This window comes from Oryx dammah, unplaced genomic scaffold (assembly GCF_014754425.2).
Source record: "Oryx dammah isolate SB20612 unplaced genomic scaffold, SCBI_Odam_1.1 HiC_scaffold_21, whole genome shotgun sequence".
Classification (NCBI taxonomy): Eukaryota; Metazoa; Chordata; class Mammalia; order Artiodactyla; family Bovidae; genus Oryx; species Oryx dammah.
The window spans coordinates 68,347,048-68,356,440 of record NW_024070205.1 but is presented as its reverse complement, the minus strand read 5'-3'; positions in this window follow the sequence as shown (position 1 = coordinate 68,356,440).

The window sequence follows — 9,393 nt, the reverse complement described above, 5'->3', positions numbered from 1 at the left end:
TGCAGCCATGAAATTAAAAGACGCTTACTCCTTGGAAGAAAAGTTATGACCAACTTAGACAGTATATTCAAAAGTAGAGACATTACTTTGCCGACTAAGGTCCATCTAGTCAAGGCTATGGTTTTTCCTGTGGTCATGTATGGATGTGAGAGTTGGACTGTGAAGAAGGCTGAGCGCCAAAGAATTGATACTTTTGAACTGTGGTGTTGGAGAAGACTCTTGAGAGTCCCTTGGACTGCAAGGAGATCCAACCAGTCCATTCTGAAGGAGATCAACCCTGGGATTTCTTTGGAAGGAATGATGCTAAAGCTAAAGCTCCAGTACTTTGGCCACGTCATGCGAAGAGTTGACTCATTGGAAAAGACTCTGATGCTGGGAGGGATTGGGGGCAGGAGGAGAAGGGGACGACCGAGGATGAGATGGCTGGATGGCCGGACGTGAGTCTGAGTGAACTCCGGGAGATGGTGATGGACAGGAAGGCCTGGCGTGCTGTGATTCAAGGGGTCGCAAAGAATCGGACACGACTGAGCGACTGAACTGAACTGAACTGAATATGGACTTTTTGTCAGCAAAGTGATGGCTCTGCTTTTTAATATGCTAAGTTTGTCCATGTCTTTAGTGATTACAATTTGAAACAACTTTTTCGGTCACATGAGTACATTTGCCCGGGTGAGGTGGTACACTGCATTTTTCTTTTGGGTTGCTCCTTAACTTGTCCCAATAGGGCTAAAATAGGAAGCAAATGAGCCCTGGCATGTACAGACTCAATGGTTAAGGAAGCAAATGTGATCAGTACATTTCTTCCTAAAATACTTTCAGATTCATAAACTCTTTTGAAGCACAAGAATATTCCAAAGGGTTCTTTCTTCATCTCCAATCCAGATTGGATTGAGAACATCCAAGAAGGAAATATTGATTATTTTTCTGGGCAAAAAAGACATCTGCTGTTGATTCATCAGTTAATCTATTCTTTCAGTCAACAGCTATATAGTGAATACTTACTATCAACTGTATACGAGGAGTTATTCTAGTGCTAGAAGGTATTGTAGTGAATAATAGACAATACTTCTGCCTACTTTGGGCTAGTTGAGTGGCTGCTTGAGGGGAGAAAGAAAATTGGGTTGTTGCCCATTTCTGATTTTTATAAATTTTGTTGCTATAAATATTCTTGTATGTAGCTACATGGATTTGTGAACATAGACAAGCATTGCACGAATAAAACTGCCTAAAATTCATGCTACAGGAGAAATGCTTTTCTTCTACAGAAGACTAAAAATGCCCCCTATGTTAGATAACTTTCATCCTTTTAGAGAGATTTGAAACTTCATTTTAAACTTTCTCACTACTTCTTTTAGTTAGAAATGTCTGGACTTTGATATCAAATGAAATTTACCAGTGCCCCTTTAAAAAAGAAAAAAAACAGATATGTGTGATGTCAATATAAGAGATGAATTTCCTCTTGACTCCTACTTGTGTGGTCCAGTGGGATGACAGATGGTCTGAACAACAGTGAGGTATTGGCTCTAACACCACATCAACTTCCTCATGGGTGTTTTGGGGTTGGGGAAGGGTTGCCTTTCTGTCTGTTTCACAACTACAAGCAGCCTTCTCACTGGTGATTTGTGGTGATTGCTCCAGTCTCTTTAGCTTTATCTAAGTTACATGTTCTTCCACACGAAGCGACTGACTGATGGTGGCAGAGTTTAAAATAACTCAGTGCATTTGGATTTGAAAAGTTAAAAACTCTTTTAAACTAAAACAGCGTTTGCTACTATATTTGAAAATGATCTATCCAGGTGGACAAGCACAGCATATGCTTTTTGGTACATCTATTATTTCTTTCTTAATTTGGTAACAGGAAGTAAATGAGGGGATATAGGAATATATAAATACACACATTTTCAAAGAAGGGACACATTCTACAAAACACTGCAGATATTATATCCGAGGAAGAATTTGAATGCCATGCGGATATGAAAAGTGCAAGTGGCGTGGATGGAAATGAGTCGCCAGATATTGGTGATATAATAAAAAAGATACTGAGGAAGAACATATGGAAAACTCTATATGGTGATTCTGGATCTTGCCACTTTGAGGCGCCGCCTTTAATTTATCCTTTGTCCTAAAATGTTTTGCTTGTCACATTATGTTGTATAAATAAAACTGTAGGACAACTGTGTTAACAAAACAAACCAACCACAAAATCCTGTATTGATTTGGCTGTGCCATCTTTGCAAACATTTGTGCATTTAGGAAAGTAAACAATTATTTACACAGAATTCTTAGGGATGTTAAAGCAGATGGGATGTGTCAATGGTTTGAATCCAGAGAGATTTGAGAGTCACAGTGTAAATGAGTGTGATGGGTCAGGAGGAGGTGAGGGTGACAGGGAACAGTGTTCTTGAAGCTTCTGCCAGTAATTCCACACCTCAACTTGGGTCCAATTTTTTCCTATCTTTGTCTCTCTTCACATTCTTTCACTTGTCTCTTGGGCCCGATCCTTGCTTCTCAATCATAACTCTCTCCCTGGACCATTCACAGTCCTATCAGAACACAAAGATGCTCTGATGCTTCCTGTCTTTGGGACAGAAATCTCAAACCTTCTAAGTTTCCCCCACCAAGAACCCCTTCGTAGCTGAATGTGAGAGAGACAGAGATGTGTCTGTTTCCCTGCTGGCTTTCTCTCCTACTCCTCCTGGCAGGAGTCTTGTTGCTGGCAATTCCATACTGTTCCCTGAACACTCGAGGTTGCCAAGTCACCAGACACTTCCGCCCTGGTTTTCCTCTTCCCTAGTTCATCCTTCCTTCTCTCCTTTGTTTGCCAGGCTCCAGTCACAGTTGTCTTCTCCTGGGTCTTTGAACAAGTCTAACTCTCTTCCTCCTCAGAGTGTACGCACTACTTCCATCTTGGCAGGAGAGGGCTTCTCTCCACTCTCTGCATGATAATTTCTCACTATTACGTCTGAGCTGTAATGTCTTCTCAGAGTTGCCTCCCCTAATAATTTTATTTAAACTCATCCCCTCGGTGCTTCTCTCTTAGCTACTTGTTTCTAGTTTGCATTTACGATATACTTTACATATTTGTGTATTTATCATCAGGGGCTTGCTTCTCATTTTCTCCATCTTCCTCATTAGAATATAAACTCCATAAAGACAGTTTATATTCTAGGAACCAGGAACTTACCTAGAACTGTGCTAGGTATTATCTATGAATGAGTAAAAATGGAACCAGATTACAGTTCATATTATTACCATGTTTTCATTCCAAAAAGTGTCATTTTGAATTCAAGTAATTAAGTGAAAGAGGAGTCTCAAGTATTTTGTGTGTTTGGTCACTCAGTCATGTCTGACTCTTTGCAACCCCATGAACTGTAGCGCACCAGGTTTCCCTATTCTTCCCTATCTCCCAGAGTTTGCTCAAGTTCATGTCGATTGAGTCGGTGCGTTTTTTGAGTTTCATTTTTCATATATGTGATACTGCTATAAATAAATTAACTTTTCAAAGAATTTTCATCCAAAAAATTTAGGTGACATTTTAAAAGCTTTGGATTTCGTCTAACACCCCACTTAACCGAATCTGAGTGCATTCAATTTAAGTAAAAGTGTGTGCCTTTGTGCACTGTGAAAGCTGCTAATGTTCCCCATCCTCAAGTCCACTCCTCTCCACTGGGTGACTTTGAGCTCTGCCTTCCTTCGGAGCTCTAATGTCATATGATTTGGGTCACTCCCCTTAGTCTTGTTAGCTTTCACTTCCCAGTGTAATTGCAGCCAGAAGTGCAGGGTAATTTGAATGCTTTTGACAGGAATAGCTCTGGATAATCTTTTATTAATGTAATTAGCTTGGCTTAATTAAGGGTCAAACCTGAGGGGCTTCTCCAAGCATTGCTATTCTATACCCTGCTTTAAATGCTCTTAGTCTTACCCAGGGAACTTCCATTCCAGAACAGATAAATCCCAGCAGGACGTTCTGACCTGGTTCTGTCCCCAGAACACACAAACAGATAAATTCAACTTCAGCTCCACGGTCCTGGTGTTTTTGACTTGTTAATCTTTTCCAAGGCTGCATGGCAGAGACATGACTTCTGTCCTGTTTTTACTTTATTCTCTCTTAACTCTCAATTCTCTTTTTCAACACTAAAATCAAAGGATTATCTTCAAAAAGCTATTGATAATTACATATATGTCTGAGAAAAGTGGCAGACCCTGATAGAGACACAAGGGTTTTTCATTATTCCTTTTCTTCAGAAGACAAATTCTTACATAATAGTTTTAAGGAAAAAAAATAGGCATTATTGCTTCATACTGCTGTCAGTTTCTGCTGTACAGCAAAATGTATCATCCACACATATACATATACCCCTTTTTGGATTTGCTTCCCAATTAGGTCACCAGAGTTCCCTGAGCTATACAGTAGGTCTTCATTAGTTATCTATTTTAAACATAATAGTGTATACATGTCAATCCCAATCTCCCAGTTCATCCCCTTTTCCCCCTTGGCATCCATATGAATCTTCTCTGCATCTGTGTCTCTATTTGTTTTGCAGATGGGCTCACTTGTACCATTTTTCTAGATTCCACATATACGCATTCCTTTTTTCTCTTTTGACTTCCCTCTGTATGACAGTCTCTAGGTCATCCACATCTCTGCAAAGGACACAATTTGTTCTTTTTTATGGCCGAGTAATATTCCATTGTACCCCATCTTATCTACTCATTTTGGTGGACATATAGATTGCTTCCATGTCCTGGCTATTGCAAATAGTGCTGCAGTGAACATTAGGGAGCACATAGCTTTTAGAATTATAGTTTTCTCTGGGAGTGGGGTTCCTGGGTCATATGGTAACTGTTTTCAATTTTTATTAAGGAACACCCATACTGTTCTCCATAGTGGCTTTATCAATTTACATTCCTACCAACAGTGTAAGAGGGTTCTTTTCTCCACATCCTCTCCAGCATTTATTGTTTGTAGATTTTTTGATGACGGTCTTTTAACTGGTATGAGGTGATACCACGTTGTAGTTTTGATTTGCATTTCTCAAATTACCAATGATATTTTTCACAGAATTAGAACAAAAAAATTTTAGTTACAAAAACACAAAACACCCTCCACCAAGCAACTTTGAAAATGTTCTATTTCATTCTTTCACATGTAGCTGTCCAGTTTTCCCAGTACTACTTGTTGAAGAGTGTTTTCTCCATTGCAGGTTCTTCCCTTCATCACTGATTAATTGACCACAGGCATCTGGGTCTATTTATGGGTCTTCTATCCTATTCCATTGATCTATATCTTTTTGTGACAGTAGCATACTGTCTTAATTATGGTAGCCCTGTAGTATCGTCTAAAGTCAGGGAGCCCGATTCCTCCTGCTTTATTTTTCCTTCTCAAGATTGCTTTGGCTATTTGGAGTCTTTTGTGCTTCCATACACATTTTAACCTTTCTTGTTCTGCTGCTGCTGCTAAGTTGCTTCAGTCGTGTCCGACTTTGTTCGACCCCATAGACAGCAGCCCACCAGGCTCCCCCGTCCCTGGGATTCTCCAGGCAAGAACACTGGAGTGGGTTGCCATTTCCTTCTCCAATGCATGAAAGTGAAAAGAAAAAGGGAAGTCGCTCAGTCGTGTCCGACTCTTCGTGACCCCCTGGACTGCAGCCTACCAGGCTCCTCTGTCCATGGGATTTTCCAGGCAAGAGTGCTGGAGTGGGGTGCCATAGCCTTCTCCTTTCTTGTTCTAGATTTTTTTTTTTTTTTAATGCCATTGGTATTTTGATAGGGATTACATTGCATAATACATGCATATGAATAAGAACCCTAAAATTATATTTCAAGAATCTTGTCCTAATTTTTATTACTCCTGATTGCCTTTTCTCATAGGAAATTTTTTTTTATATTCCTTTTTCCATAGAAAATCAAATTCCATTTTGTTTAGTTGCTTTTAAAAAACTATTACCCTTCTTATCAAACACCCCTAAGTGCAACTTCAGAGCCTGACCACCTCACTTGCCTCCAGAGTTTTACTACTGGCTTCCGTCATCTCTGCAGGAGCCAGCTCGGGGGCTCTAGGTCACTTCCCTGAGTCGTGTACAACAGGCTCTCACGTCCAGTCCACCTCCTACCTCCTATGCCCCTTACCTCACATGGAGACTTCCCTATTGGCACTGAGGTATCAGCTGGCACACCTGGTGACAGTTTGCTTAACTTAATGTGAAGTGAACCTTTGTCCAGTGAGATATGGAAGCTGGTGATTGTCTTCTTCCCTCTGTTATTGTTGTTTAGTTGCTAAGTTGTATCTAATTCTTCTGCAGCCCCATCGACTGTAGCCCACCAGAGTCCTCTGTCCATGGGATTCTCCAGGCAAGAATATTGGAGTAGGTTGCCATTTCCTCCTCCAGAGGATCTCCCCGATCCAGGGATTGAACCCAAGTCTCCTGCATTAGCAGGATTATTTACCACTGAACCTCCAGGAAAACCTTTCCTGGATTCCCACCAGAATGGGCTGTCTCCAGTCATGGTCATTTATATGGGATCTCACTGGATGTTCTTGCAAGAGTGAACCAGTGGTTGTGCTTGACCTGCTTTACACCTTGGCAACCACCTTTCATTAGTGCCCTTATTTCCCCATTTATCCTTCTCTGTCCCCAATATAGAAGCAGCTTGTCTGCCTTTGCCTCAGGGTCTGCATTCTGAGGAACCCAGGTCAAAACTCTGTATTTCTAAACAACTTGTTCAAAGTCATATCTCGATTTCTCAATTTAAGACATTATCAATTGAATTTCTTCATGAAAGATAAGGACTTAGTGGTTTTACATTTTTATTCACCACCCAATACTTTTTTTCTCTCCCTATTCCCTCTACTCCTGGAGAACGAAATGGTAACCCACTTCAATATCTGTGCCTGGGAAATCGCATGGACAGAGGAGCCGGGCTACAGTCTGGGGCCACAGAGTTGTACACGACTGAGCAACTAAACCTATCCCCCTATCCCCTCTATTGGCTTCCTCGGTGGCTCAGGGGTTAAAAAAAAAAAAAAAAATTGCCCGCTAATATAGCCAAACACTAAATCTATAAATATCCTGTTTACATACATAATTTTCATAACCACTTTAGAATGTTGCTATTACCATCACCATGTAGCAAAGATGTGTTGAGAGGTTGAGTGGCTTGGCAAAGGTTACACAGTTCGGTGATTTCTAATTGGTTGTCTTTCATATTCACTTGAGATTCTCTCACAGTGAATCCAGGGAAGTTTACATAACCTAAATATCCTTGGTGAGAGCTGAAACACATTTATAATCACACTCTACCAAATGCCTAAGTCTTTTAGAAAGTTGCTTTTGGCTAAATGGTGATGGGATCATAAACCTTACCGTCTTATGAAAGCACTCAGGGGCTACACATTTTTTAAAAATTTCATTTCTTGTGGAAAAGAGAAAACGTTCTTAGCTGTACTCTGTTGCTGAATTTTAACCCGGAAGTAAGAGATGCCTTTCTCTGTGAAACAGAGCAGGACACTTTCATCTGTTTTTCCCTGAGAGGTTGGCTTTGGGGGCGAATTTTTGTGGTAAGCTGACTCAGGGTCAGGGAATGTCAGGAGTGCAAAAGCCAACAGAACCCTGGACAGGAAGAAGAAAGGATGGGATCAGGTGAGGACCATAAATAGAATACCTGTCCGGGAAGGGTCAGACCCTGGTGACGCAGAGTTAACCAATCCAGTTAGAGCTAGATTCAGGTTCTATACACCACCAGGTTGGGTCAAAATCTGATTAATGAAGCTGAGGTCCTAATTGGAGATAAAAAGTTTAAGCTGGGGAAGCTGCAAAAGTCACCTTTTATAAAAGTGAACACATGCTGGGATTCCCTGGTGGCTCGGTGGTAAATCACCCGCCTGCCAATGCAGGAGACATGGGAGACGCAGGTTCGATTCCTGCGACAGAAGATCCCCTGGAGAAGGAAATGGCTCTCCACTCCAGTATTCTTGCCTGGAGAATTCCATGGACAGGGGAGCCTGGGGGGCTACAGTCCATGGGGCTGCAGAGTCAGACACAACTGACTGACCAACCACCACCACCTGCAGCTAAATGCTGGTGGAGGCAAGGGGGGGGGGGGTGTGCGGGCGGAAATCACAGCACAGTTCTGCAGTCACTAAATGACCAAAACCCCAAAAAGGATATACTGCTGCCCAAATCCTACTTTATTTCTCCATGAGGTGGAGTTCCCTTATAATTTTTCTCTTCAAATTCCTACATCAACTTGCTTTAAACTACATTAATGCTCCTCAATTTATTTCATCATCAGTAACTCTTTTATACTTCCTTTTTGTGCTCAGTGGTGCATTATGGAATAAAAATGCATAACTAAGAATGCCAACTCTTTAAAATCAAAACCACCATAAACATAGTAATGACCAGCTGGGCTAAAATAACTAATGAGCCACGAACAAGTTCCTCTGATCTCCCCCAACCATTACAAATACACTGACTTGATAAATCTCCACATTACTCCATTTTAAAGAGAAACATGTTCATGTTATTTAACAAGTTTAAAAAAGAAAAAAATCAATGCTATCACCACACTTATATCTTTAACACTGTAAACTGCATGATGGCAGTTCTGTGAATATACATTACCATATTTTTTCACAGTGAATGCTGTATGACCCAATGAACCTCCACTTGGATTTTTTGGCAAATGAAGCCCAATAAAATATCCAAATGTGATAAACAGAATCTCTCAGATGTCTTATTTCTTATGGTCTCAGCCCTATTCATATCAGTTTCATGATATAAATCAACATTCTCTAGATGAGGGTGAATTATAAACTATAAGTAATTCTATGCCAAAGGATCTACAAATAATTATGAGGCAGATTCAACAGCACAGCCTTCTCCAGGGCTAATTTTACTGTTTTTCTGTGGTTACTTAAGAAAACTGACAGGGAAAGTCTTCTAACCAACCATAAATGCTAATCATTATACAATTAAATATAAAAGGAAAGTGTTTTAGAAAATGAGAGGAAAAAAAGCTTATTTGGCAATGTGCTGTTACTTATATGCTAGCACCTCTGAGCCCTAAAACAAATTCAACATTTACAACTCATGCTACATCTATTTTAGTTAGGTGAAAGCTCACCCAAGAGCAGAGGTTTAAGGAACAGGGAGCAGAATAAAATACATATTTAGTGGGCACTTATGAATTGGATCGAAATTAAGTTTGAATATGGCCCATTAAAGTCTTCATTAAAGACATTCTGCTGCAGAAGATTCACACATTATTACTGGCCCCACCGATATGATGCTGCTGCTAATGATTTGATTATGTGGGAGTAGAGTTTTTTTGAAGCTTTAAAAGTTGGGATACTCAAACTGTAAAGATAATGTAATTTATCAAGATACACTC